The 16,478-nt window shown below is 58.2% G+C and overlaps 6 non-coding genes and 2 pseudogenes across 6 annotated transcripts; all 8 read left to right on the top strand.

Moving 5' to 3' along the window:
• Positions 1 to 1,159: 1,159 nt before the first annotated feature.
• Positions 1,160 to 1,278, top strand: LOC145426695 (5S ribosomal RNA). The gene has a single exon (XR_013907406.1). It is a non-coding gene; the product is annotated as a 5S ribosomal RNA (ribosomal RNA).
• Positions 1,279 to 3,593: 2,315 nt separating this feature from the next.
• Positions 3,594 to 3,712, top strand: LOC145427844 (5S ribosomal RNA). Its single transcript, XR_013908386.1, has one exon. It is a non-coding gene; the product is annotated as a 5S ribosomal RNA (ribosomal RNA).
• A 2,555-nt stretch (positions 3,713 to 6,267) lies between these two features.
• LOC145426909 (5S ribosomal RNA) lies at positions 6,268 to 6,386 on the top strand. Its single transcript, XR_013907630.1, has one exon. It is a non-coding gene; the product is annotated as a 5S ribosomal RNA (ribosomal RNA).
• Positions 6,387 to 8,785: 2,399 nt separating this feature from the next.
• On the top strand, positions 8,786 to 8,904 carry LOC145426622 (5S ribosomal RNA). Its single transcript, XR_013907332.1, has one exon. It is a non-coding gene; the product is annotated as a 5S ribosomal RNA (ribosomal RNA).
• An 895-nt stretch (positions 8,905 to 9,799) lies between these two features.
• On the top strand, positions 9,800 to 9,918 carry LOC145427443 (5S ribosomal RNA; annotated as a pseudogene).
• A 1,255-nt stretch (positions 9,919 to 11,173) lies between these two features.
• Positions 11,174 to 11,292, top strand: LOC145427059 (5S ribosomal RNA). Its single transcript, XR_013907783.1, has one exon. It is a non-coding gene; the product is annotated as a 5S ribosomal RNA (ribosomal RNA).
• Positions 11,293 to 12,469: 1,177 nt separating this feature from the next.
• On the top strand, positions 12,470 to 12,578 carry LOC145427481 (5S ribosomal RNA; annotated as a pseudogene).
• Positions 12,579 to 13,478: 900 nt separating this feature from the next.
• On the top strand, positions 13,479 to 13,597 carry LOC145427622 (5S ribosomal RNA). Its single transcript, XR_013908164.1, has one exon. It is a non-coding gene; the product is annotated as a 5S ribosomal RNA (ribosomal RNA).
• Positions 13,598 to 16,478: the final 2,881 nt, after the last annotated feature.

Below are 16,478 nucleotides of genomic sequence, written 5' to 3'. Positions count from 1 at the left end.
CTGAGGCCACTTACACCACACCAGGGCCTGTGGCTGCTGGCTGAGGCCACTTACACCACACCAGGGCATTAGTTGCTATTGAGGCCACTTACACCACACCAGGGCCTGTGGCTGCTGGCTGAGGCCACTTACACCACACCAGGGCATAAGTTGCTATTGAGGCCAATTACACCACACCAGGGTCTTTGGCTCTTGCTCAGGCCACTTACACCACACCAGGGCCTGTGGCACTGGCTGAGGTCACTTACACCACACCAGTGCCTGTGGCTGCTGGCTGAGGGCACTTACACCACACCAGTGCCTGTGGCTTCTGGCTGAGGCCACTTACACCACACCAGGGCCTGTGGCTGCTGGCTCAGGCCACTTACACCACACCAGGGCATTAGTTGCTATTGAGGCCCCTTACACCACACCAGGGCCTGTGGCACTGGCTGAGGCCACTTACACCACACCAGGGCCTGTGGCTGCTGGCTGAGGCCACCTACACCACACCAGGGCATTAGTTGCTATTGAGGCCAATTACACCACACCAGGGTCTGTGGCTTTTGCTCAGGCCACTTACACCACACCAGGGCCTGTGGCACTGGCTGAGGCCACTTACACTACACCAGGGCCTGTGGCTCTGGCTGAGGCCACTTACACCACACCAGGGCCTGTGGCTGCTGGCTGAGGCCACTTACACCACACCAGGGCCTGTGGCTGCTGGCTGTGGCCACTTACACCACACCAGGGCCTGTGGCTGCTGGCTGAGGCCACTTACACCACACCAGGGCCTGTGGCTGCTGGCTGAGGCCACTTACACCACACCAGTGCCTGTGGCTTCTGGCTGAGGCCACTTACACCACACCAGGGCCTGTGGCTCTTGCTCAGGCCACTCACATCACACCAGGCCCTGCGCTTCTGGCCGAGGCCATCTTCACCAAACCAGGCCCTGTGCTGCTAGCTGTGGCCATGTACAACACACCAGGCCCTGTGCTGGTTCCTGAGGCCATCTTCAACAATCCAGGGCCTGTGCTGTTAGATAAATGCTAAACTGAGCCTTTGGGTTAGGGTATTATGCAAACATGCAGGTATGGTTAAAGGATTGTCTTCGTAACTTCAGGTACTTGCCACCTAATCAGTTGAATCCATAAATTGAGACATTGTGCTGGGGCCAGCAGCTTACGGCCATACCACCCTGAGCATGCCCGACCTCGTCTGATCTCGGAAGCTAAGCAGGGCTGGGCTTGGTTAGTACTTGGATGGGAGACTACCTGGGAATACCTGGTGCTGTAAGCCTTTCATTTTCATGTCATTGAACCGCTTTTGATCCAGAGAAGGGGTGTATTAAAAGACCAAAAGCAGCTGCCCATTAATGAGGGCACATTAACGACATTGATTTTGGCTCTTTTCCAATGTCTTGTGCTGCTAGCTGATGCCACCTACACCACACCAGGGCCTGAGTGACCGGCTGGGGCCACTTACACCACATCAGGGCCTGTGGCTGCTGGCTGAGGCCACCTACACCACACCAGGGCATTAGTTGCTATTGAGGCCAATTACACCACACCAGGGTCTGTGACTCTTGCTCAGGCCACTTACACCACACCAGGGCCTGTGGCACTGGCTGAGGCCACTTACACCACACCAGGGCCTGTGGCTGCTGGCTGAGGCCACTTACACCACACCAGGGCCTGTGGCTGCTGGCTGAGGTCACTTACACCACACCAGGGCCTGTGGCTGCTGGCTGAGGGCACTTACACCACACCAGTGCCTGTGGCTTCTGGCTGAGGCCACTTACACCACACCAGAGCCTGTGGCTCTTGCTCAGGCCACTTACACCACACCAGGGCCTGTGGCTGCTGGCTGAGGCCACTTACACCACACCAGGGCCTGTGGCTCTTGCTCAGGCCACTTACACCACACCAGGGCCTGTGGCACTGGCTGAGGCCACTTAAACCACACCAGGGCCTGTGGCTGCTGGCTGAGGCCACCTACACCACACCAGGGCATTAGTTGCTATTGAGGCCAATTACACCACACCAGGGTCTGTGACTCTTGCTCAGGCCACTTACACCACACCAGGGCCTGTGGCACTGGCTGAGGCCACTTACACCACACCAGGGCCTGTGGCTGCTGGCTGAGGCCACTTACACCACACCAGGGCCTGTGGCTTCTGGCTGAGGCCACTTACACCACACCAGGGCCTGTGGCTGCTGGCTCAGGCCACTTACACCACACCAGGGCCTGTGGCTGCTGGCTGAGGCCACTTACACCACACCAGGGCCTGTGGCTGCTGGCTGAGGCCACTTACACCACACCAGTGCCTGTGGCTGCTGGCTGAGGCCACTTACACCACACCAGGGCATTAGTTGCTATTGAGGCCCCTTACACCACACCAGGGCCTGTGGCACTGGCTGAGGCCACTTACACCACACCAGGGCCTGTGGCTGCTGGCTGAGGCCACCTACACCACACCAGGGCATTAGTTGCTATTGAGGCCAATTACACCACACCAGGGTCTGTGGCTCTTGCTCAGGCCACTTACACCACACCAGGGCCTGTGGCACTGGCTGAGGCCACTTACACTACACCAGGGCCTGTGGCTCTGGCTGAGGCCACTTACACCACACCAGGGCCTGTGGCTGCTGGCTGAGGCCAATTACACCACACCAGGGTCTGTGGCTCTTGCTCAGGCCACTTACACCACACCAGGGCCTGTGGCACTGGCTGAGGCCACTTACACTACACCAGGGCCTGTGGCTCTGGCTGAGGCCACTTACACCACACCAGGGCCTGTGGCTGCTGGCTGAGGCCACTTACACCACACCAGGGCCTGTGGCTGCTGGCTGAGGTCACTTACACCACACCAGGGCATTAGTTGCTATTGAGGCCCCTTACACCACACCAGTGCCTGTGGCTTCTGGCTGAGGCCACTTACACCACACCAGGGCCTGTGGCTCTTGCTCAGGCCACTTACACCACACCAGGGCCTGTGGCTGCTGGCTGAGGCCACTTACACCACACCAGGGCCTGTGGCTGCTGGCTGAGGCCACTTACACCACACCAGGGCATAAGTTGCTATTGAGGCCAATTACACCACACCAGGGTCTTTGGCTCTTGCTCAGGCCACTTACACCACACCAGGGCCTGTGGCACTGGCTGAGGCCACTTACACCACACCAGGGCCTGTGGCTCTGGCTGAGGCCACTTACACCACACCAGGGCCTGTGGCTGCTGGCTGAGGCCACTTACACCACACCAGTGCCTGTGGCTTCTGGCTGAGGCCACTTACACCACACCAGGGCCTGTGGCTCTTGCTCAGGCCACTCACATCACACCAGGCCCTGCGCTTCTGGCCGAGGCCATCTTCACCAAACCAGGCCCTGTGCTGCTAGCTGTGGCCATGTACAACACACCAGGCCCTGTGCTGGTTCCTGAGGCCATCTTCAACAATCCATGGCCTGTGCTGTTAGATAAATGCTAAACTGAGCCTTTGGGTTAGGGTATTATGCAAACATGCAGGTATGGTTAAAGGATTGTCTTCGTAACTTCAGGTACTTGCCACCTAATCAGTTGAATCCATAAATTGAGACATTGTGCTGGGGCCAGCAGCTTACGGCCATACCACCCTGAGCACGCCCGACCTCGTCTGATCTCGGAAGCTAAGCAGGGCTGGGCTTGGTTAGTACTTGGATGGGAGACTACCTGGGAATACCTGGTGCTGTAAGCCTTTCATTTTCATGTCATTGAACCGCTTTTGATCCAGAGAAGGGGTGTATTAAAAGACCAAAAGCAGCTGCCCATTAATGAGGGCACATTAACGACATTGCTTTTGGCTGTTTTCCAATGTCTTGTGCTGCTAGCTGATGCCACCGACACCACACCAGGGCCTGAGTGACCGGCTGGGGCCACTTACACCACATCAGGGCCTGTGGCTGCTGGCTGAGGCCACTTACACCACACCAGGGCCTGTGGCTGCTGGCTGAGGCCACTTACACCACACCAGGGCATTAGTTGCTATTGAGGCCAATTACACCACACCAGGGTCTGTGGCTCTTGCTCAGGCCACTTACACCACACCAGGGCCTGTGGCTGCTGGCTGAGGGCACTTACACCACACCAGTGCCTGTGGCTTCTGGCTGAGGCCACTTACACCACACCAGGGCCTGTGGCTCTTGCTCAGGCCACTTACACCACACCAAGGCCTGTGGCTGCTGGCTGAGGCCACTTACACCACACCAGGGCCTGTGGCTCTTGCTCAGGCCACTTACACCACACCAGGGCCTGTGGCACTGGCTGAGGCCACTTACACCACACCAGGGCCTGTGGCTGCTGGCTGAGGCCACCTACACCACACCAGGGCATTAGTTGCTATTGAGGCCAATTACACCACACCAGGGTCTGTGACTCTTGCTCAGGCCACTTACACCACACCAGGGCCTGTGGCACTGGCTGAGGCCACTTACACCACACCAGGGCCTGTGGCTGCTGGCTGAGGCCACTTACACCACACCAGGGCCTGTGGCTGCTGGCTGAGGTCACTTACACCACACCAGGGCCTGTGGCTGCTGGCTGAGGGCACTTACACCACACCAGTGCCTGTGGCTTCTGGCTGAGGCCACTTACACCACACCAGGGCCTGTGGCTGCTGGCTCAGGCCACTTACACCACACCAGGGCCTGTGGCTGCTGGCTGAGGCCACTTACACCACACCAGGGCCTGTGGCTGCTGGCTGAGGCCACTTACACCACACCAGTGCCTGTGGCTGCTGGCTGAGGCCACTTACACCACACCAGGGCATTAGTTGCTATTGAGGCCCCTTACACCACACCAGGGCCTGTGGCACTGGCTGAGGCCACTTACACCACACCAGGGCCTGTGGCTGCTGGCTGAGGCCACATACACCACAACAGGGCATTAGTTGCTATTGAGGCCAATTACACCACACCAGGGTCTGTGGCTCTTGCTCAGGCCACTTACACCACACCAGGGCCTGTGGCTGCTGGCTGAGGCCACTTACACCACACCAGGGCCTGTGGCTGCTGGCTGAGGCCACTTACACCACACCAGGGCATTAGTTGCTATTGAGGCCACTTACACCACACCAGGGCCTGTGGCTGCTGGCTGAGGCCACTTACACCACACCAGGGCATAAGTTGCTATTGAGGCCAATTACACCACACCAGGGTCTTTGGCTCTTGCTCAGGCCACTTACACCACACCAGGGCCTGTGGCACTGGCTGAGGTCACTTACACCACACCAGTGCCTGTGGCTGCTGGCTGAGGGCACTTACACCACACCAGTGCCTGTGGCTTCTGGCTGAGGCCACTTACACCACACCAGGGCCTGTGGCTGCTGGCTCAGGCCACTTACACCACACCAGGGCCTGTGGCTGCTGGCTGAGGCCACTTACACCACACCAGGGCCTGTGGCTGCTGGCTGAGGCCACTTACACCACACCAGTGCCTGTGGCTGCTGGCTGAGGCCACTTACACCACACCAGGGCATTAGTTGCTATTGAGGCCGCTTACACCACACCAGGGCCTGTGGCACTGGCTGAGGCCACTTACACCACACCAGGGCCTGTGGCTGCTGGCTGAGGCCACATACACCACAACAGGGCATTAGTTGCAATTGAGGCCAATTACACCACACCAGGGTCTGTGGCTTTTGCTCAGGCCACTTACACCACACCAGGGCCTGTGGCACTGGCTGAGGCCACTTACACTACACCAGGGCCTGTGGCTCTGGCTGAGGCCACTTACACCACACCAGGGCCTGTGGCTGCTGGCTGAGGCCACTTACACCACACCAGGGCCTGTGGCTGCTGGCTGTGGCCACTTACACCACACCAGGGCCTGTGGCTGCTGGCTGAGGCCACTTACACCACACCAGGGCCTGTGGCTGCTGGCTGAGGCCACTTACACCACACCAGTGCCTGTGGCTTCTGGCTGAGGCCACTTACACCACACCAGGGCCTGTGGCTCTTGCTCAGGCCACTCACATCACACCAGGCCCTGCGCTTCTGGCCGAGGCCATCTTCACCAAACCAGGCCCTGTGCTGCTAGCTGTGGCCATGTACAACACACCAGGCCCTGTGCTGGTTCCTGAGGCCATCTTCAACAATCCAGGGCCTGTGCTGTTAGATAAATGCTAAACTGAGCCTTTGGGTTAGGGTATTATGCAAACATGCAGGTATGGTTAAAGGATTGTCTTCGTAACTTCAGGTACTTGCCACCTAATCAGTTGAATCCATAAATTGAGACATTGTGCTGGGGCCAGCAGCTTACGGCCATACCACCCTGAGCATGCCCGACCTCGTCTGATCTCGGAAGCTAAACAGGGCTGGGCTTGGTTAGTACTTGGATGGGAGACTACCTGGGAATACCTGGTGCTGTAAGCCTTTCATTTTCATGTCATTGAACCGCTTTTGATCCAGAGAAGGGGTGTATTAAAAGACCAAAAGCAGCTGCCCATTAATGAGGGCACATTAACGACATTGATTTTGGCTCTTTTCCAATGTCTTGTGCTGCTAGCTGATGCCACCTACACCACACCAGGGCCTGAGTGACCGGCTGGGGCCACTTACACCACATCAGGGCCTGTGGCTGCTGGCTGAGGCCACCTACACCACACCAGGGCATTAGTTGCTATTGAGGCCAATTACACCACACCAGGGTCTGTGACTCTTGCTCAGGCCACTTACACCACACCAGGGCCTGTGGCACTGGCTGAGGCCACTTACACCACACCAGGGCCTGTGGCTGCTGGCTGAGGCCACTTACACCACACCAGGGCCTGTGGCTGCTGGCTGAGGTCACTTACACCACACCAGGGCCTGTGGCTGCTGGCTGAGGGCACTTACACCACACCAGTGCCTGTGGCTTCTGGCTGAGGCCACTTACACCACACCAGAGCCTGTGGCTCTTGCTCAGGCCACTTACACCACACCAGGGCCTGTGGCTGCTGGCTGAGGCCACTTACACCACACCAGGGCCTGTGGCTCTTGCTCAGGCCACTTACACCACACCAGGGCCTGTGGCACTGGCTGAGGCCACTTAAACCACACCAGGGCCTGTGGCTGCTGGCTGAGGCCACCTACACCACACCAGGGCATTAGTTGCTATTGAGGCCAATTACACCACACCAGGGTCTGTGACTCTTGCTCAGGCCACTTACACCACACCAGGGCCTGTGGCACTGGCTGAGGCCACTTACACCACACCAGGGCCTGTGGCTGCTGGCTGAGGCCACTTACACCACACCAGGGCCTGTGGCTGCTGGCTGAGGTCACTTACACCACACCAGGGCCTGTGGCTGCTGGCTGAGGGCACTTACACCACACCAGTGCCTGTGGCTTCTGGCTGAGGCCACTTACACCACACCAGGGCCTGTGGCTGCTGGCTCAGGCCACTTACACCACACCAGGGCCTGTGGCTGCTGGCTGAGGCCACTTACACCACACCAGGGCCTGTGGCTGCTGGCTGAGGCCACTTACACCACACCAGTGCCTGTGGCTGCTGGCTGAGGCCACTTACACCACACCAGGGCATTAGTTGCTATTGAGGCCCCTTACACCACACCAGGGCCTGTGGCACTGGCTGAGGCCACTTACACCACACCAGGGCCTGTGGCTGCTGGCTGAGGCCACCTACACCACACCAGGGCATTAGTTGCTATTGAGGCCAATTACACCACACCAGGGTCTGTGGCTCTTGCTCAGGCCACTTACACCACACCAGGGCCTGTGGCACTGGCTGAGGCCACTTACACTACACCAGGGCCTGTGGCTCTGGCTGAGGCCACTTACACCACACCAGGGCCTGTGGCTGCTGGCTGAGGCCACTTACACCACACCAGGGCCTGTGGCTGCTGGCTGAGGCCACTTACACCACACCAGGGCCTGTGGCTGCTGGCTGAGGCCACTTACACCACACCAGGGCCTGTGGCTGCTGGCTGAGGCCACTTACACCACACCAGTGCCTGTGGCTTCTGGCTGAGGCCACTTACACCACACCAGGGCCTGTGGCTCTTGCTCAGGCCACTCATATCACACCAGACCCTGTGGCTCTGGCTGAGGCCACTTACACCACACCAGGGCCTGTGGCTCTGGCTGAGGCCACTTACACCACATCAGGGCCTGTGGCTGCTGGATGAGGCGACTTACACCACACCAAGGGCCTGTGGCTGCTGGCTGAGGCCACCTACACCACACCAGGGCCTGTGGCTGCTGGCTGAGGCCACTTACACCACACCAAGGGCCTGTGGCTGCTGGCTGAGGCCACATACACAACACCATGGCCTTTTTTGCTTCTGAGGCCACTTACACCACACCAGGGCCTGTGGCTGCTGGCTGAGGCCACATACACCACACCAGGGCCTTAGTTGCTATTGAGGCCAATTACACCACACCAGGGCCTGTTGCTCTTGCTCAGGCCACTTACACCACACCAGGGCCTGTGGCTCTTGCTCAGGCCACTTACTCCACACCAGGGCCTGTGGCTCTTGCTCAGGCCACTCATATCACACCAGGCCCTGTGCTTCTGGCCGAGGCCATCTTCACCAAACCAGGCCCTGTGCTGCTAGCTGTGGCCATGTACAACACACCAGGCCCTGTTCTGGTTCCTGAGGCCATCTTCAACAATCCAGGGCCTGTGCTGTTGGATAAATGCTAAACTGAGCCTTTGGGTTAGGGTATTATGCAAACATGCAGGTATGGTTATAGGATTGTCTTCGTAACTTCAGGTACTTGCCACCTAATCAGTTGAATCCATAAATTGAGACATTGTGCTGGGGCCAGCAGCTTACGGCCATACCACCCTGAGCACGCCCGACCTCGTCTGATCTCGGAAGCTAAGCAGGGCTGGGCTTGGTTAGTACTTGGATGGGAGACTTCCTTGGAATACCTAGTGCTGTAAGCCTTTCATTTTCATGTCATTGAACCGCTTTTGATCCAGAGAAGGGGTGTATTAAAAGACCAAAAGCAGCTGCCCATTAATGAGGGCACATTAACGACATTGCTTTTGGCTGTTTTCCAATGTCTTGTGCTGCTAGCTGATGCCACTTACACCACACCAGGGCCAGAGTGACCGGCTGGGGCCACTTACACCACACCAGGGCCTGTGGCTGCTGGCTGAGGCCACCTACACCACACCAGGGCCTTACTTGCTATTGAGGCCAATTACACCACACCAGGGTCTGTGGCTCTTGCTCAGGCCACTTACACCACACCAGGGCCTGTGGCTGCTGGATGAGGCGACTTACACCACACCAAGGCCTGTGGCTGCTGGATGAGGCCACTTACACAACACCAGGGCCTTAGTTGCTATTGAGGCCACTTACACCACACCAGGGCCTGTGGCTCTGGCTGAGGCCACTTACACCACACCACGGCCTTATTTGCTTCTGAGGCCACTTACACCACACCAGGGCCTGTGGCTCTGGCTGAGGCCACTTACACCACACCAGGGCCTGTGGCTCTTGCTCAGGCCACTTACACCACACCAGGGCCTGTGGCTCTTGCTCAGGCCACTCATATCACACCAGGCCCTGTGCTTCTGGCCGAGGCCATCTTCACCAAACCAGGCCCTGTGCTGCTAGCTGTGACCATGTACAACACACCAGGCCCTGTTCTTGTTCCTGAGGCCATCTTCAACAATCCAGGGCCTGTGCTGTTGGATAAATGCTAAACTGAGCCTTTGGGTTAGGGTATTATGCAAACATGCAGGTATGGTTATAGGATTGTCTTCGTAACTCCAGGTACTTGCCACCTAATCACTTGAATCCATAAATTGAGACATTGTGCTGTGGCCAGCAGCTTAGGGCCATACCACCCTGAGCATGCCCGACCACGTCTGATCTCGGAAGCTAAGCAGGGCTGTTCTTGGTTAGTACTTGGATGGGAGACTTCCTTGGAATACCAGGTGCTGTAAGCCTTTCATTTTCATGTCTTTGAACCGCTTTTGATCCAGAGAAGGGGTGTATTAAAAGACCAAAAGCAGCTGCCCATTAATGAGGGCACATTAACGACATTGCTTTTGGCTGTTTTCCAATGTCTTGTGCTGCTAGCTGATGCCACCTACACCACACCAGGGCCTGAGTGACCGGCTGGGGCCACTTACACCACATCAGGGCCTGTGGCTGCTGGCTGAGGCCACTTACACCACACCAGGGCCTGTGGCTGCTGGCTGAGGCCACTTACACCACACCAGGGCATTAGTTGCTATTGAGGCCAATTACACCACACCAGGGTCTGTGGCTCTTGCTCAGGCCACTTACACCACACCAGGGCCTGTGGCACTGGCTGAGGCCACTTACACCACACCAGGGCCTGTGGCTGCTGGCTGAGGCCACTTACACCACACCAGGGCCTGTGGCTGCTGGCTGAGGCCACTTACACCACACCAGGGCCTGTGGCTGCTGGCTGAGGGCACTTACACCACACCAGTGCCTGTGGCTTCTGGCTGAGGCCACTTACACCACACCAGTGCCTGTGGCTCTTGCTCATGCCACTTACACCACACCAGGGCCTGTGGCTGCTGGCTGAGGGCACTTACACCACACCAGTGCCTGTGGCTGCTGGCTGAGGCCACTTACACCACACCAGGGCATTAGTTGCTATTGAGGCCACTTACACCACACCAGGGCCTGTGGCTGCTGGCTGAGGCCACATACACAACACCAGGGCCTTAGTTGCTATTGAGGCCAATTACACCACACCAGGGCCTGTGGCACTGGCTGAGGTCACTTACACCACACCAGGGCCTGTGGCTGCTGGCTGAGGCCACTTACACCACACAAGGGCCTGTGGCTGCTGGCTGAGGCCACCCACACCACACCAGGGCCTGTGGCTGCTGGCTGAGGCCACTTACACCACACCAGGGCCTGTGGCTCTTGCTCAGGCCACTCATATCACACCAGACCCTGTGCTTCTGGCCGAGGCCATCTTCACCAAACCAGGCCCTGTGCTGCTTGCTGTGGCCATGTACAACACACCAGGCCCTGTGCTGGTTCCTGAGGCCATCTTCAACAATCCAGGGCCTGTGCTGTTAGATAAATGCCAAACTGAGCCTTTGGGTTAGGGTATTATGCAAACATGCAGGTATGGTTATAGGATTGTCTTCGTAACTTCAGGTACTTGCCACCTAATCAGTTGAATCCATAAATTGAGACATTGTGCTGGGGCCAGCAGCTTACGGCCATACCACCCTGAGCACGCCCGACCTCGTCTGATCTCGGAAGCTAAGAAGGGCTGGGCTTGGTTAGTACTTGGATGGGAGACTGCCTGGGAATACCTGGTGCTGTAAGCCTTTCATTTTCATGTCATTGAACCGCTTTTGATCCAGAGAAGGGGTGTATTAAAAGACCAAAAGCAGCTGCCCATTAATGAGGGCACATTAACGACACTGCTTTTGGCTGTTTTCCAATGTCTTGTGCTGCTAGCTGATGCCACCTACACCACACCAGGGCCTGAGTGACCGGCTGGGGCCACTTACACCACATCAGGGCCTGTGGCTCTGGCTGAGGCCACTTACACCACACCAGGGCCTGTGGCTCTGGCTGAGGCCACTTACACCACATCAGGGCCTGTGGCTGCTGGATGAGGCGACTTACACCACACCAAGGGCCTGTGGCTGCTGGCTGAGGCCACCCACACCACACCAGGGCCTGTGGCTGCTGGCTGAGGCCACTTACACCACACCAGGGCCTGTGGCTCTTGCTCAGGCCACTCATATCACACCAGACCCTGTGGCTCTGGCTGAGGCCACTTACACCACACCAGGGCCTGTGGCTCTGGCTGAGGCCACTTACACCACATCAGGGCCTGTGGCTGCTGGATGAGGCGACTTACACCACACCAAGGGCCTGTGGCTGCTGGCTGAGGCCACCCACACCACACCAGGGCCTGTGGCTGCTGGCTGAGGCCACTTACACCACACCAAGGGCCTGTGGCTGCTGGCTGAGGCCACATACACAACACCACGGCCTTATTTGCTTCTGAGGCCACTTACACCACACCAGGGCCTGTGGCTGCTGGCTGAGGTCACATACACCACACCAGGGCCTTAGTTGCTATTGAGGCCAATTACACCACACCAGGGCCTGTTGCTCTTGCTCAGGCCACTTACACCACACCAGGGCCTGTGGCTCTTGCTCAGGCCACTTACTCCACACCAGGGCCTGTGGCTCTTGCTCAGGCCACTCATATCACACCAGGCCCTGTGCTTCTGGCCGAGGCCATCTTCACCAAACCAGGCCCTGTGCTGCTAGCTGTGGCCATGTACAACACACCAGGCCCTGTTCTGGTTCCTGAGGCCATCTTCAACAATCCAGGGCCTGTGCTGTTGGATAAATGCTAAACTGAGCCTTTGGGTTAGGGTATTATGCAAACATGCAGGTATGGTTATAGGATTGTCTTCGTAACTTCAGGTACTTGCCACCTAATCAGTTGAATCCATAAATTGAGACATTGTGCTGGGGCCAGCAGCTTACGGCCATACCACCCTGAGCACGCCCGACCTCGTCTGATCTCGGAAGCTAAGCAGGGCTGGGCTTGGTTTGTACTTGGATGGGAGACTACCTGGTGCTGTAAGCCTTTCATTTTCATGTCATTGAACCGCTTTTGATCCAGAGAAGGGGTGTATTAAAAGACCAAAAGCAGCTGCCCATTAATGATGGCACATTAACGACATTGCTTTTGGCTGTTTTACAATGTCTTGTGCTGCTAGCTGATGCCACCTACACCACACCAGGGCCTGAGTGACCGGCTGGGGCCACTTACACCACATCAGGGCCTGTGGCTGCTGGCTGAGGCCACTTACACCACACCAGGGCCTGTGGCTGCTGGCTGAGGCCACTTACACCACACCAGGGCATTAGTTGCTATTGAGGCCAATTACACCACACCAGGGTCTGTGGCTCTTGCTCAGGCCACTTACACCACACCAGGGCCTGTGGCACTGGCTGAGGCCACTTACACCGCACCAGGGCCTGTGGCTCTGGCTGAGGCCACTTACACCACACCAGGGCCTGTGGCTGCTGGCTGAGGCCACTTACACCACACCAGGGCCTGTGGCTGCTGGCTGAGGCCACTTACACCACACCAGGGCCTGTGGCTGCTGGCTGAGGCCACTTACACCACACCAGTGCCTGTGGCTTCTGGCTGAGGCCACTTACACCACACCAGGGCCTGTGGCTCTTGCTCAGGCCACTCACATCACACCAGGCCCTGCGCTTCTGGCCGAGGCCATCTTCACCAAACCAGGCCCTGTGCTGCTAGCTGTGGCCATGTACAACACACCAGGCCCTGTGCTGGTTCCTGAGGCCATCTTCAACAATCCAGGGCCTGTGCTGTTAGATAAATGCTAAACTGAGCCTTTGGGTTAGGGTATTATGCAAACATGCAGGTATGGTTAAAGGATTGTCTTCGTAACTTCAGGTACTTGCCACCTAATCAGTTGAATCCATAAATTGAGACATTGTGCTGGGGCCAGCAGCTTACGGCCATACCACCCTGAGCACGCCCGACCTCGTCTGATCTCGGAAGCTAAGCAGGGCTGGGCTTGGTTAGTACTTGGATGGGAGACCGCCTGGGAATACCTGGTGCTGTAAGCCTTTCATTTTCATGCCATTGAACCGCTTTTGATCCAGAGAAGGGGTGTATTAAAAGACCAAAAGCAGCTGCCCATTAATGAGGGCACATTAACGACATTGCTTTTGGCTGTTTTCCAATGTCTTGTGCTGCTAGCTGATGCCACCTACACCACACCAGGGCCTGAGTGACCAGCTGGGGCCACGTACACCACATCAGGGCCTGTGGCTGCTGGCTGAGGCCACTTACACCACACCAGGGCCTGTGGCTGCTGGCTGAGGCCACTTACACCACACCAGGGCCTGTGGCTGCTGGCTGAGGCCACCTACACCACACCAGGGCCTTAGTTGCTATTGAGGCCAATTACACCACAACAGGGTCTGTGGCTCTTGCTCAGGCCACTTACACCAGACCAGGGCCTGTGGCACTGGCTGAGGCCACTTACACCACACCAGGACCTGTGGCTCTGGCTGAGGCCACTTACACCACACCAGGGCCTGTGGCTGCTGGCTGAGGCCACTTACACCACACCAGGGCCTGTGGCTGCTGGCTGAGGCCACTTACACCACACCAGGGCCTGTGGCTGCTGGCTGAGGCCACTTACACCACACCAGGGCCTGTGGCTGCTGGCTGAGGCCACTTACACCACACCAGGGCCTGTGGCACTGGCTGAGGCCACTTACACCACACCAGGGCCTGTGGCTGCTGGCTGAGGCCACTTACACCACACCAGGGCCTGTGGCTGCTGGCTGAGGCCACTTACACCACACCAGGGCCTGTGGCTGCTGGCTGAGGCCACTTACACCACACCAGGGCCTGTGGCTGCTGGCTGAGGCCACTTACACCACACCAGGGCCTGTGGCACTGGCTGAGGCCACTTACACCACACCAGGACCTGTGGCTCTGGCTGAGGCCACTTACACCACACCCGGACCTGTGGCTCTGGCTGAGGCCACTTACACCACACCAGGGCCTGTGGCTGCTGGCTGAGGCCACTTACACCACACCAGGGCATTAGTTGCTATTGAGGCCACTTACACCACACCAGGGCCTGTGGCTGCTGGCTGAGGCCACTTACACCACACCAGGGCCTGTGGCTGCTGGCTGAGGCCACTTACACCACACCAGGGCATTAGTTGCTATTGAGGCCAATTACACCACACCAGGGTCTGTGGCACTGGCTGAGGCCACTTACACCACACCAGGGCCTGTGGCTGCTGGCTGAGGCCACTTACACCACACCAGGGCCTGTGGCTGCTGGCTGAGGTCACTTACACCACACCAGGGCCTTAGTTGCTATTGAGGCCAATTACACCACAACAGGGTCTGTGGCTCTTGCTCAGGCCACTTACACCACACCAGGGTCTGTGACTCTTGCTCAGGCCACTTACACCACACCAGGGCCTGTGGCACTGGCTGAGGCCACTTACACCACACCAGGGCCTGTGGCTGCTGGCTGAGGCCACTTACACCACACCAGGGCCTGTGGCTGCTGGCTGAGGTCACTTACACCACACCAGGGCCTGTGGCTGCTGGCTGAGGGCACTTACACCACACCAGTGCCTGTGGCTTCTGGCTGAGGCCACTTACACCACACCAGGGCCTGTGGCTGCTGGCTCAGGCCACTTACACCACACCAGGGCCTGTGGCTGCTGGCTGAGGCCACTTACACCACACCAGGGCCTGTGGCTGCTGGCTGAGGCCACTTACACCACACCAGTGCCTGTGGCTGCTGGCTGAGGCCACTTACACCACACCAGGGCATTAGTTGCTATTGAGGCCCCTTACACCACACCAGGGCCTGTGGCACTGGCTGAGGCCACTTACACCACACCAGGGCCTGTGGCTGCTGGCTGAGGCCACCTACACCACACCAGGGCATTAGTTGCTATTGAGGCCAATTACACCACACCAGGGTCTGTGGCTCTTGCTCAGGCCACTTACACCACACCAGGGCCTGTGGCACTGGCTGAGGCCACTTACACTACACCAGGGCCTGTGGCTCTGGCTGAGGCCACTTACACCACACCAGGGCCTGTGGCTGCTGGCTGAGGCCACTTACACCACACCAGGGCCTGTGGCTGCTGGCTGAGGCCACTTACACCACACCAGGGCCTGTGGCTGCTGGCTGAGGCCACTTACACCACACCAGGGCCTGTGGCTGCTGGCTGAGGCCACTTACACCACACCAGTGCCTGTGGCTTCTGGCTGAGGCCACTTACACCACACCAGGGCCTGTGGCTCTTGCTCAGGCCACTCATATCACACCAGACCCTGTGGCTCTGGCTGAGGCCACTTACACCACACCAGGGCCTGTGGCTCTGGCTGAGGCCACTTACACCACATCAGGGCCTGTGGCTGCTGGATGAGGCGACTTACACCACACCAAGGGCCTGTGGCTGCTGGCTGAGGCCACCTACACCACACCAGGGCCTGTGGCTGCTGGCTGAGGCCACTTACACCACACCAAGGGCCTGTGGCTGCTGGCTGAGGCCACATACACAACACCATGGCCTTTTTTGCTTCTGAGGCCACTTACACCACACCAGGGCCTGTGGCTGCTGGCTGAGGCCACATACACCACACCAGGGCCTTAGTTGCTATTGAGGCCAATTACACCACACCAGGGCCTGTTGCTCTTGCTCAGGCCACTTACACCACACCAGGGCCTGTGGCTCTTGCTCAGGCCACTTACTCCACACCAGGGCCTGTGGCTCTTGCTCAGGCCACTCATATCACACCAGGCCCTGTGCTTCTGGCCGAGGCCATCTTCACCAAACCAGGCCCTGTGCTGCTAGCTGTGGCCATGTACAACACACCAGGCCCTGTTCTGGTTCCTGAGGCCATCTTCAACAATCCAGGGCCTGTGCTGTTGGATAAATGCTAAACTGAGCCTTTGGGTTA

Source organism: Astatotilapia calliptera, chromosome 3 (assembly GCF_964374335.1).
Source record: "Astatotilapia calliptera chromosome 3, fAstCal68.1, whole genome shotgun sequence".
In the NCBI taxonomy this organism is placed as follows: domain Eukaryota; kingdom Metazoa; phylum Chordata; class Actinopteri; order Cichliformes; family Cichlidae; genus Astatotilapia; species Astatotilapia calliptera.
Note: the sequence above shows the minus strand (reverse complement) of the source record. Positions and strands in the feature narration are given on the sequence as shown.